A 13,920-nucleotide genomic window follows, 5' to 3' on the forward strand; every position below is an offset into this window, starting at 1 on the left:
CTATATTATTTTATTTATTTATTTTAAATAACCATACTAGTAACACCCATGATTTAGCCCAAGGAGTGTCAAGAGTATGTAGTGACTATTTGTTATTCAAAATTGCTAGAAGCAAAACAGGCATAGTACCCAAATGAATGTTGTGGAAAACTCAACAACTTAAGATAGCAAGGAGAATGCTAGGACATAAACTTTCCACAAAACACTGTGTTTTGCTGAGAACATGCTCTGTTGTACCATGAGAAGTCCCTGGAGCCCCTTGTAGGAAAGCTCTTTGAATTGGATTAAGGTTAGAGCTTGTCTCACCTTGTCTGGAGCTTTATGTAATAATATTGCATACTTATCTAGTATAAAATTTCAATTTATTTAAAACACGTTCAGTACCTTGCCGTAAACAGAACTCATTAAAACAAACAAAATGTACTAGGACAAGGTGTTCCTCATAAAAGCCAGTGATTTCTGTAATTCTTTTTCTGAGTCTCAAGGCTCTTACTGAGCACAAGCAGAATTCCACCTAGAATTTCATTGACTGCTGATTCCAATCTTATCACAACAGCTTTGTACTTTTAAGGGAAAAACATATCGCTGAAAGATAATATTTTCTTTTGCTCACAGGAAACATGCACAGTGTTTTTGCTTTTTTTCTTTTAACTGAAAGAATCTGGCTTGCATACTTTCTGACGTCATACCTGCCCTCAAAGCCCATTCTCCTTTTGGAGTTTTTAAAAAGCTGGATATCAAGTGCAGCAGATGTTGTACTTTATGAAGCACAGCCCAACTCCTGTGAGACTGTCTCCTGAAATGAGCAGGGCATCCTCACATATGTTAGGCCAACAACATGGCTGCCTAAAAAGATCTGAAGGTGTACAACAACCAACAAGCAAACTAACTAGAGGAGGACATCTCATGGGGTCCAACCCCCTAGATGAAGAACTACACGTGACTGAGAAATGCTGAGAACTTGAGAAATAGCCTTCCCTAGGAAGATTTCTACTAAGCAATGATTGAATACCAAGTAGTCAGCTCTGAAATCATTCATGTACCAGTAACAATAAAGAGACAGAATAGGTTGTATTTGTACATTCAGGCACATCTATCTATCTATCTATCTATCTATCTATCTATCTATCTATCATCTATCATCAGTTCATTTATCAGCTATCATTGATCTATCCATTGTCTACCTATCATCTTCTCTCTGTCTCTCTCTCTCTCTCTCTCCCACCTGTCTATTTATCATCTATCTATCATGTGTCTATTTATTTATAATCTATCTGTTTTCCTCAGTGTCTTGTATCTAATTCCTTGTCTATCTACTCTCACAGTCTGCAGTAAAAAATAAGCAAAAAGATAAATTATAAAGTAAGTTGTGAAACTGTCCAAGAAAACTATTACTCAGTCATCTTGTGTCCTGCTCTGATAAACAACACTGTCTTCTTTCCTGGTCTGAAATTTGATAACATATATGTATGTGTGTATGTATGTAATGTATATATGTATCACCATGTTGTGACTAAGTGCTATATCTCATATATTTGTTTGTAACTTGCCACCTGGAATGCTCTGTCTGCTCCCAAAAGGTGGCCACTGGAGTCCTTTGATGAAATATATTCTCTAAGCTGTAGTAAGTCAGTCTAATAAATTCAGTCCAGCTGAGACCTGACTCAGCCCAAGCATGGAAATATATATGGCACATGCATTCATCCTCTTATTTATGATTGCAAGATTCTAAAACGAAGAGATACATTTTGTTAAGAAAGCATAATTTTCAAAATGGAGAAACTATGAATTTTACACATATGTAAAATGAATGTATATTAAATGTAGGCTCAATTTTCTTAACAAATATATTTTATTACAAACTTATTAACTGAGAGTATCTCACTTATAAATCGACTAACCTAAACAATAGGAAAAGGATGTTAAAGAATACAATAACAAAACCACAGGGATATCAGTTCTGATCAATGATTCTCCTGGCATAATTAGCAGGATTTCTTCTGCTGGAACCTGGAGCAATGAGAACCTGGAACCTCAGCTGGAACCCGGAGCCCCCAAAGCCTTCCCTCGAGAGGTTCTCTCTAGGAGCATTTCAAAGTGGAGCAACAAACAGCCAAAACTATCCCAAGTCTCCAAAAAGGCCCCACCTCTTGCTTTTGGCTCACGTTTATACCTCCTCTCAGAATTGGTTCAAGGATGTTTTTCAGCGGGTTAACAACCAATCTCCCACACACAATGGTTTGACTTCTAAGGGATAAACATCACCTGCTCTCTCACAAGTCTTTTTCTCATCCCTCACTTGTGATCTAAACAAAAACCATTTTTATCTCTTCTTTATTTATGCCTTTTATTAAATAAAATATACTATATACAACAAAATAAGAATTATCCATTAAGTCTCATTTATAAGGACCAGTCCATTTGTAGTTAACAATTTTTAAGAAATTATTCCAGTATCTCCCCTATGCTACTGCTTCTTATCCTAATGTCTAAAGTTTTTTCTTTTCTTTTCTTTTCTTTTTAACTAAACCTATATTAATACTGTGGTTATCTAGTCTTAGACCCCATCAGAGGCCCCAGAATGAAAAACTATCTAATATGAAGGAAGTGCAGGCAAGCAACTTCCAAAAGATTAACAAGATAGAGAGCTGACTGTCTGGGTATCCTGCCTTCAGCCAGCCAGGCCAAAGCATCTCACAGACTGCTATAAAGCAGGAAGCCTGAAGGACTGGCCCACCTAGTCTCTGCAAGCCTAGGCAGCCAATTTCTCATTATCAGGCTTGATCATAGTGGATGGTCATTCTGTCATCAGCAGTAGAGATAAGTAAAGTTCCTCAGACCAGTGGCTATCTGCCACTATCGTTTCTTGAAACCTGAGTAATTAGACTGGAGGTGTTGCCAGGAACAGATGTGTCTTTCTGTCATAAAAGCTGTTTATTATTAAATGCAATTTTCTGTGGATCTCTGAAGTGTTTGAAGACCATCTATCTATCTATTCTATCCATCATCTATCTATTTATTCCTTTGAAAACATATGCAAAAAATTAAAGCTTATCATATAAACAATTTAGTATCTTGTAAGATTCGTAAGTGACCAACTACCAATTTCTATCTCTGACCATCCTGAACAAGTGATAAGTTATTTTTCACCTTTTCAAATAAGTTGTACATGTATAATACATTAAATAAATGTCAAACAAAATAATCTTAAATTTTTACCAATATGCAATATACAACTTAAGTTTCCATTAATATCCCTTATACAATACATAAAGCAAAAGTTAAAAAAGGAAAAATATCTTAAATTTCTACCTATTTACAATTAAAGAATGTGCTTATATCACTAGCTAATTGGAAAAATGTTAAGATGTTAAATCTTATTCAAGGTGTGTATGTGTGTGTGTGTGTGTGTCTGTGTGTATGTGTGTTCCTGAAATAGTGTCTTACCTTTTAGTCTAGGTTACTCTCAGACTCACTATCTTCCTGACCAACCATCCCACTGGCATGTCAAGTATGTATTATTGTGATATTTGAGCTTTGAATACAAAGTGGAATACAATGAATTTGTATTGACATTGTGTTATTCCAGCTTTTATTACTGTGCTAAAATATCTGAAACAGGCTATCTATTAACAAGAGTTTATTTATTATAGCTTGTAATTCTGAAAACTCAAGAAAGCTCATATCTGCTAATAGCTTTTTTTTACTAGTAGGGTCTCCAGGTGGTACAGGATATTATGTATGAAGTATGTATTCATGTGTGTCTTCCAGTCTGTCTCTGTCTCTGTATGCCATCTCTTTCTCTCCCTCCCTCTGTCTGTCTCTCTCTTTCCATCAGGATTGAAATACATTTGATACACCCTGATGAGCATATCCAATTCTAATCCAATTCCACGCCACCCTCACAAATACCATGGCCAACCAAGCATCTATTCATTTAATGTTTAACAATAGGACATACTCAAATTATGTCTATGATACAGTAACCATGAACAAAGTAATTTGTTCACTTTTTATGTAACATTTGGGAATAGTTTGTTTGGGTTAATGTGGGTACTACCAAATATTCCTCAAATATGACTTTTTCCAACAGAGACAGAGACAGAGACAGAGACAGAGACAGCGACAGACAGACAGACAGACAGACACACACACACACACACACACACACACACACACACACAGAGAGAGAGAGAGAGAGAGAGAGAGAGAGAGAGAGAGAGAGAGACAGACAGACAGACAGACAGACAGACAGACAGACAGACAGAGAAACAGAGAGACAGAGACAGACAGACAGATGGAGGGACATAGAGACAGATGGAGAGATAGAGAGACAGAGAGAGAGAAAGAAGAAGAAGAAGAAGAAGAAGAAGAAGAAGAAGAAGAAGAAGAAGAAGAGGAAGCAGCACTAAACCATACAAAAAGGACTCCACCTTGGGCCTTTCCACCTCCCCCTCCCAATCTATCCCACGCTTCCATTTTTGACTTCTACTCTGCAAATCTCTCAGAGAATGTGACCCTCTGTGAGAAAGCAGAATTCAAAAGACACTAGATTTCTGTTTGGTCTTGTAGTTCCCCAGCTACAGAATGGCAAGAAATGTATTTTCACTGTTTGTAAGTCATGTGGGTTCATGGCTTCTCATGCGGTAGCCCCAGACAGACTAAGGTAGGAATGACTTAGCCAGAACATGATTCGTCTACACTCTGTTCTTCTCTACAGCAATACATTTTCCACTGTGCCATTTATTTTGAAGGAACACTCTTGGGAAGGGTGGAAAAGACGCAATAAGGTACAAAATGATCTGTGCTGATACTCTCTAAGAAGCTTGGCCAAGTTCAGGTTGAACATGAGTTTTCCTGGATGGAAAGCACTGAAAGTTGAGGAAATGGTACTTTCTTCCCCTCTTTCCCCAACTCGATGTGGTGAGGATCCCACATGCACACACATGCACACCATGTAAAGCTACGCATTCATTGGGACAGACAGTGAAGTTCAGTTTTGTAATAAATGCAGAAAGTTTTCATGTCTGTAAATAATTAACTTTTTTTTAATTAAAAAAATTAAGCCAAGTCAGAGCACTGTCTTTTTCTCTCTTCTGTATTTGCAAATGTTCCCTTTAAATGGCAAACTTCTGTTCTCCACAAAAGCCCTGCTAGCAGCTGCAAGTTGCCTGTGGGTGGTGGGGAGAGGGGGAGTATTAGTCTGTGTCCTACCTAGGCTATTGCTATGAAGAAACACCATGGCCACGGGCAACTCTTAGAAAGGAAAACACTTACTTTGGCTTGGCTTTCAGCTTTAGAGGTTTAGTCCATTATCATCATGGTGCGAAGCATGGTGACACACTGGCCGACTTGGTGCTAGAGAGGTGGATGAGAGTTTTACATCTGGATCAGCAGGCTACAGGAAGAGGGAAAGACTTTGGGCCTGGCTTTAGGCCTGAAGACTTTAGAGCCTGACTCCAAGGCTCAAAGCCCATCCCTAGTGATTCACTTCCTTTAACAGGGTTACACATAAGGCCACACCTCCTAATCCCTGTAAAGTAGTTCTGCAATAACCAAGCATTCAAGTGTATGAGCCTATGAAAGGCATTGCTGTTCCAACCACCACAGTCTAGTTACCTCTTGTTCCCCAGTGCATTTTAAAAAAGAGAAGTAAGCCTTTATTTCCATGTTTCTCAAATTAAGCTGGTTGAATTGGTTGCTTTGAGAGGTCAAAGAGACCAAATCCCATATCCTCATTTGATACCTCTGACTCTGCCTTGGCTTCAGCCTTGGCTGGAGCTGCAGCAGCAGGGGCGGCAGTGGTGGCTGCAGCCACAGGGACAGCAACCACAGATGCAGATCGATCAGCCAGGACGGCCTTGACCTTCTCAGCAAGAGGGAAGGTGTAGTCAGTCTCCACAGACAAAGCCAGGACCCTCTTGTACCCATTGATGATAGAGTGTGGCACCGAGGCAACAGTTGGGTAACCAATCTGCAGACAGACACTGGCAACATTTTGGACACCCTCTAGGAAATGAGAGTGCAGAGTCTGCTCAGTGATGTCAAGCACTTCAGGGTTATAAGTGCTCCCGTTGTCAAGCACTCTGCTGGATGATCAGCCCAAAGGAGAAGGGCGAGATGTTGAGCATGTTCAGCAGTGTGGCCTCGCAGGCTCCTACTTTGTCTCTAGTTCCGATCAGCTGCACATTGCTCATCATTTCAATGGTGCCTCTGGAGATTCTAGTGGTGATGCCCAAAGCCTGGAAGAACAAGGTCTTCTCAGGCCCCAGACCAGAGTTCAGAGCTCTGTGACCTCACATGGGGCGATGGAGCCAACAGGAACAACAGCTGGCACTTTACTGGCCAGCAGCATGTCCCTAATCTCAGTGAGGTTCCCCCACATTCCCCCAGATATGAGGCAGCAGCTTCTCCAGAGCTGGGTTGTTTTCCAGGTGGCCCCTGATGGCCTTGCACATGATGGTGTTCTTGCCCATCAGCATGAGGGCTTTCCCTCACAGGGACATGCTGATCTACTTGGAGCCCACATTGTCTGATCCGGCAATGAAGCATTTTGGAGAATCTTCCAACTATTGGATGATCTGAAGGAAGAAGTTGGACTTCCAGTCACTATGCCCTTCCCTGGGTGGTGCCTCAGGTATTGCCATGCAGGGTTTAAAGATTATGTTTTTCTAATGCAGACACGTGCTGAGACAGACCACAGTGCATTTTTTAACAATTATTCTGGGGAATGACTCATTTACTGTTCACTTTCTTATCCACTTGTACTGTATTCAATAATATTTATTGACTATTACTGTGTGCTATTTGGTGCTGTAAGGGGATATAAATATAGTCACAATATATTTCCAGACTACAAATACCTTACAAAATAATTAGCTTTAATACTCTGTGAAAAATGTCAAAGGGAGACAGGCACAGGCACAGACCAGCAGACCTGCTGTTGACTTCTGGTGACTTTAGTAGGCTCAGGATTCTTCCTCTCCATCAACCAATCTTTGTATTACCCACATTAAGCCATGTATGTTCCAACTGACACCTCTATAAGTTTGGATGTGTAAGCCAGCAAGACCAGAGCTACTGCAAGAGACAATGAAGGCAGCAGGGAAGGGACACTTCAGAGCCTGGCTCTGATTTAGAGCCCACTTTCCAGGGGCTCCTGATCACCTCAGAGGAAGAAGCCTGAAGACTTTAAGAGCCTGGCTCCTAGGTGACTCACTTACTGCAGAGGGAAGTCTTGCTGAGGACAGATTCTCCAGAGGCTCCCCTGGTACAGGACTCCACAGTGGCTGCAGAAGAGGGTCTCTTTCCTGCTTTAGTCTCCAAGAGTCCTCACTTAGCTGCAAAAGAGAATTCATCAATGCAGCTGCTCTTACTCTGCAAGCCTGCTGCTACTGAGATCTTCTGTTTCTTCCCTGCAGAGAGAGTCAGGCATCCTGACCTGCAGTCTGCAGGGGACTGCTCTCAGCCAGCATCTCAAAGCTCCTGAGAGCTCTTGAGTTGAAACACTTTCTCAGAAAGCATCTTACAGCTGCTGGGGATTCAAACTGTTCTTTTAAATGCCCCTATGGCAGTCTGTTTTCAGTTGTTTTGTCTCTTTAAAGTCTGTTACTCCTGAATTGACAAATAAACTAAACAAGGCCTGTTTGTATCTTTTCCTGTCTGTGCACTCCACTCTTGGAGGAGGCTGCCATAAGGACTTGGTAGGAGGCAAGAGGTCTCCACTAACCCCTTTAATTTGAGAAACCTTGGTGCTAAATTCTCTAAAGGTCTGACAGAGTTTGAATTTATCTGTGTCGGGGTCTGAACTTTTTAGATGGTAATTTTTATTTATTTTTGATTCCACCTTGTTACTTGATAAAGATTTGTTTGAATTATTCAATTTCATTTTAGTTTAATTTTGGTAGATCATAGCCATCTAGAAAACTATCGTTTTTGTTTTTGTTTTAGGTTTCCCAATTTCGTCTAATATAAAATAAGGTTTTCCCCAAACTTTTCTCAATTTCTTTTATGTCTGTTATAATATTAACCTTTACATATCTAATTTTAGGGTCTGTTTTCCGTTTTGCTCAGTTTTGTAGATGCTTTCTTGATCTTCTTTATCTTTTCAAAGATTCAACTCTACTTCAATACTTCTTTGTAGTTTTTTCATTTCATTAATTTCTGGCATGATCTTAATTATTTCCCTTTGTTTACAGATTTTGGATTTGTTTTCTGTTTTTTCAGGGCTTTAATATGCACTTTATTAGAACTCCCCCAATCTCTTAAATATAGATGCTTGCACCTATAAATGCCTTTCTTGCACTGCTTATCTAGTACTGCACCAGTTTCAGTATGCTGTTTTTATTTTTACTTGATTGTAGTTTTTTTCTTTCAATGTCCCATCAGCACTCAAGAGAGTGCTAATCAATCTCCATGGGTTTCTGCATTTCACTTAGCTGTTGGTTTCTATTTTTATTCCATTATGGTCAGGTAGAATACCTTTTTTAAAAAAAAAATCAGTTTTTCTATATTTTTCAAGGCTTGCTTTGTGTTCTTTATGTGATCTATTCTGGAATGACCATGAGGCATTTGTGCTCTACATTGTTTGTAGGGTGTGTTCTGTCTATGCCTCTTATGGTCACTCAATCTATGGTGTCATTTAACTGAGATAATCTCTGCTGATTTTGCTATTAGCTTGATTTGTCTATTGATGAGAGTTGAGTTGAGGTCTCTCATTATTATTGTATTGGAGTGAATTTATGCCTCTATATCCTTATATGTTTTAATGAAATTGGCTGTGCCCATATTTGATATCTATGTTTAAAATTGTAATGGCCTCATGATGGACTTCTGTCTTAATAATGTCAACAGAGCTTCCTCATCTCTTCTTGCTAATTCTGGAGTCAAGTCTTGTCTTAGTCAGGGTCACTACCCCTGTGATGAAGCACTGTAAACAAAGAAATGAGGGAGGAAGTATTTATTTCACTCACACTGTACGCCATTAAAGAAAGTAAGGGCAGGAACTCAAACAGGGCATGAACATGGAAGCATGAGCTGATGCAGAGGCCATGGAGAAAGGAGTGCTGTTTACTCGCTTGCTCTCTATGGCTTGCTCAGCCTACTTTCTTGTAGGCCAGGGGTGGCCCCACCCACAATGGATTAGGCCATTCTGCAACAATCGCTAATCTAAAAAAATGCCTCTTGTTGGTCTCCTGAACCCTCTGGGTTCTTTCATCCTCTCAAAGAGACCTCCAAGGCAGGAGGATCTAGGCCCAGAGGAGATTGCACAAACTGTTGGACCAACCGAGGACAATGATGTAGTAAACTTAGATCCCCCGTTCAGATCTAGCCAATGGACAGCTCATTCTCTGACATTGTGTGGAGAGCAGGGACTGCCTCTGACATGAACTCTAGTGACCCTGATTTGATCCCTTCCTCTTGGTGGGTAGGCCAGGTGGCACTCAGAGGACCGGGTAGCTGGCTATCCCAAAAAGATCTGATAGGCTGTGGTCATATGGTGGGGGAGGAGGTCCCCTTCTGTCAGAGGTCTAGGGGAGGGAAATAGAGCAGAAGAGATAGGGTTGGAATAGGAAGATACAAGTGAGAGGGTAACAATCAGGATGTAATCTGAATAAATTATAATAAATTAGAAAAGAAATGTCCACAGACTTGCCTGAGGCCTTATCTTATGGAGGCATTTTCTCAATTGAGGTTTCTTCTTCTCAGATTACTATAGCTTGTGTCAAGCTAACATAACACTAGCTAGCATAAATCACATTTGTCTCATTCTAGAACAGATTAGGACACACATATTAAAACAACGACTCTTGCTTGTGTTCTAGTCTCCTCTAGGGCTTGGAGATAGAACTCAGATCTGGGTCTTCTGGTCGGTAATCAAAGTCCTACAGTTTCAGCCTTAAATTTTACAGGCTTTTGATTATGGGTTAGGAATCCTCTCCCAGTTCCATTGAAACCTGCTAATATCCAACTAGGTGCTTCTTGGAATCCGTTTACCTCTTTTTCTTCCCTGAAACAGAGCTGCCTACACTTCCCAGCCTCTGTTGAAGTCAGCTGAAGCTGCAGGATGAACTGCTGCCGATCAACTATAAGCAGAAGAGCTGTAAAATGATCTTTAAAGGGATTGTTGCTCTCCTTAGCCCTGGGTTGGATCTTCAGGAGCCCTCTTCAACTATAAGATGCAGATGTAAGAAGAATCAGATGCCAAGGGAGCCTAATGCCAGGACCAGCTGCTTAGGTTCATACCTATACTATGAGAGAAAGAACTGCCACCTGTTGCTATACATCATCCTAGCTGGTGGTTATATTTTTTGAGACTCCCCTCCTTCCCATTCCTCTGCTTTCTTCTGTTAATTTATTCCTCCCTGTTCTTCTTCTTGATCTTCCAATTCAGTTTTCTTTTACCTGTTCTGTATCGTTGTCTTCAAGAATCCTTCTGGCACCTGTGTTTGATCAAAGTGTTGTACATCAAAGCCCACCCTTTGGACAGCTATATTGTACTGTTGACTCAGAACTACAAAACTCCATCTTTCTCTCCTTTCTGATCACAAACTCATGCTTGTTCTTGGCCTCGGAATGGTTGCAGCATTCTCCTTGTTTCTTTAACTCAGCTGATCACTTCACTACACAGTCTTTTACCCAGGAGAAAATTGGAGATCACTTCATCAGTCTTAGCTCCAGCCTTCATTTATTCAAACATACCTCTACGTTGCTGCTGCCAAGGTTATTCCAAAACTAATCTTCATCTTATCACGTCCTCGAATCTTAAATCCTGCAAAGACTTCGCATTGTCTAAAACACCAAGCCCATTTGTTTTCATGCTGCATAATAGAAACTTTAGGAACTGTGCTGTGTTTCCCTCCAGGCTCAGGGTTTATAATCTTTATATTTCAAAGTCCTAACAGTTCTGAATTATTTAAGGTTCCCAAATCATCTTGCAGGTAGTGTATGCTCTGCCATGCACATTTCCTATAGGGCACACATTTCTCTGCTCAGCTTGCATCACAGCAGGAAAACTGCTGCTGCGCTGAGCTGAAGCCTAGGGTGGAAGTGAGCATTCTGCTCAGCCTGTGTCACAGCAGGGGAGCTGTGCCTCAGGTAGAATTGCTTTCTGAGCTCAGCCAGCTTCTCCATGGCACAGCTCACTGAGCAAACCCAGGACTCTGGGGCTGAACTGTCTGCTGAGTCTAGTTTGGGTCTCAAGGCACCATGTGACCCAAATCCTGTCCAGACTCCCCTCTCCCGCAGAACTCCCACCGTCCACCACACCAATCGCCTCCACTGGAAGTCTCTGAGCTACAAACCTCAGCCACCGCCGCTGGTGCCGCTGGAGCCACTGCTGTCTCTGCCGCTGCTGCCACTGGTGCCATTGGTGCAGCTGGTGACACTGCTGTCTCTGCCGCTGCTGCTCTGATCTGAGAAAGTCCGCGCTTCTCTCATCCCGTGTGCAGGGGCAAGCAGGTCCTCTGCACCCTGGTCCCTCCGAACTGTGGAGCACTTCTGCTGCCGTGGTGTGGGGACCTTGGTGTTCCTGGCTCAGAAATCTGTGCAATTCCCTGAATTGTTCACTGGAGCTTTCAAACACGGTCCACACTGCTCGCCGCCATCTTGGATCTCCCCCTATTTTTTCCTTCTTAAACATCTCTTTTTTTCTTAATGCTATTGATAAACCAAAGCTTGTGCTACCTTTTTCTTCATAAAACCAACCTTTGTTTCACACTAACTAATCCTTCAAGTCTTTCCTGCCATATAAGTTAAAGTTGTGGCTGCACTTGGGTGGATGTCTATGGAAATAACTCTTTGGGTTGCACACTTCGGAGTATGTAGCTGCATCTTGTGTTGCCAGTGACAATACTTTCTGATATTTTTGGTGAATTACCTATATAATTCTACCATACAGGCTAGTGGTGGGGATCAGTATCTTCATTTTATACATGGAGAGTTTGAAGTAGAAACATTAAAATGCCCAGAGTTATGTAGTTAATAAGTTAGAAACAGAAAAAGAACTCAGGTAGTAAATTCCAGAGTCCATATCATATCCGACCAGTTTGGGGGTCAGAAAGATGTCTTGGCTCTCGTTTGGAATGATGAGAGGATAGGAGCTGGATAGTATTCATGTGAGAGTTCACCTCAAAGACGTCATCCATGGTGCTAGCCTCCTTATGAGGCTTATGGATATCATGGGAGATAATATCTAAAGTTTAGAATGTAAGGCTCGTTCTTGAAAGATAGTGTGACTTTCTGTGCTGTTTGTCTGGTCACGAGGAAGCTAGCTGCCTTCAGCAGCTCTACAGAGATGCCTACAGGTTAGGATTTGAGACCTGTGGTCAGTTGCCAGGGAGGACTGCGTGTGCTTGGAACTTGACCTTCCAGTGCCATCCAGACTTTCAAATAACTGTAGTCTCTACTGACATTTTAAATGAAACCTCATAAAAGACGAAATTAGAACCATCCAGTTGAATTCCTTCTGAATTCCCGAGTGGCAGAAGGAGATTATCCATGTTAATCATTTTAAACTACTGGTATTAGGCAAACATGTTATGTAGCAAGAGATAATTATCAATATAGCACCAACAGAAGGTGGCTGTTGCAGAAATAAGGGTGTTTGAGTGAAGTGAAAATGAACTAGTCAGCCCCTTACCCGAATTCTTTCTGGCTAGGAATTAAGATTTGCCAAGAACCCCATGGCTTATGGAATCTAGTAACAGGATCTTTAAACCACACTCTTTGTAGGTTCAGGGGAACAAAATCTCTGTTCTTAGAAGCTTCAAAAGGCTAGGCATGGCTATGTGTCCCAATATGCCAATTAAAGAGATGAGTAATAGTGAAAAGAAGAGACAGGATATTTAATTAGTACTGACACATTGAGAAATACACATAAAAGGATTTGGTGTGGACATATCTCTCTGTGTTCAGGGCTCTCACATTAGCTTCAGGTTTACATAGAGAAAAATTGGGCAGGGGCGAATGGTAGGCATAACTTAGCAGTCTTGGTCAGGTGTTGATCTGGTTCAATGCTGTCTTAGCTCTGATTCTGCAGGATGGTTTGAAGAAGTTTGTTTGGCTTGCGGAGAGCACGCTGGCTCCTGTATGAACCTTACTTCTGTTCCACAGTACAGCATTGCCATCCTAGATAATTATCTTCATTTGAATAGTGGTTTTCCTTTAAGGCTGGCATTCTTTAAGGGTAGTTTTTGTCTCTTGTCATAAAGATGTCTATCAATCATATTTATTGCTGGAATCAATGGTAACTTGAGTTTTAAGGACAAAGAGGAGAACTTTAGGTGCCTTTAGTGGTCTGAAATAGGACATTGTAAAAAGAAAGTAGGATTAAAAAAGAGAGAGAGATACAAAATGAAGGATAGGGATGCCAGATTTTTGGTTTTAGTCATCTTATGAGTCCAAGTGATCAATGTCCCCTCCCCTATAAAGCAGTTTCTAACCACTGGTTACAGGACAAGCCACACCAGGGCAATAGACTGTTTTGCCAGTGGGAGTCATTCATGGGAGTATAAACAACATTCCAACCATTGTGTTCAGGCAGCTAGAACACCAGTCTAGATGTAATTATGCCAGAGAAAAGGCCTCACAGAGACACAGATCCTTCTTTCCTCACAAATGTAAGTATCTCTAAAACCTATAAAAATTTTAGGAATTTTATTTATGTGGAAAGAGTAAAATGGGGAGAGTAAAGAGAGTTATGTATTTTGGTTTTTTGAAACAATAAGTGACTAAGATACCTTGAATAGGTGAGAACAAATTTTCAGCACAGATAGATATTTGAGTTAGAGAATAAAATAATTTCGGTTATAGAGTATGACATTATTTATAAAGTTTTGCCCATACAATATTTGTAGTCCAAATCTTCATACTCACCATTTCAGTTTTCATAGAGACTTCTTTGTTTTAGAGAAAGAGAAA

At 40.8% G+C, this 13,920-nt stretch overlaps 1 pseudogene across 1 annotated transcript; it reads right to left on the reverse strand.

Moving 5' to 3' along the window:
- Nucleotides 1-5,680: 5,680 nt before the first annotated feature.
- LOC311606712 (large ribosomal subunit protein uL10-like) lies at nt 5,681-6,647 on the reverse strand (annotated as a pseudogene). Its single transcript has one exon. The product of its transcript is annotated as a large ribosomal subunit protein uL10-like (transcript).
- Nucleotides 6,648-13,920: the final 7,273 nt, after the last annotated feature.

This window comes from Acomys minous (genome assembly GCF_964271855.1).
Source record: "Acomys minous genome assembly, chromosome: 1".
Classification (NCBI taxonomy): Eukaryota; Metazoa; Chordata; class Mammalia; order Rodentia; family Muridae; genus Acomys; species Acomys minous.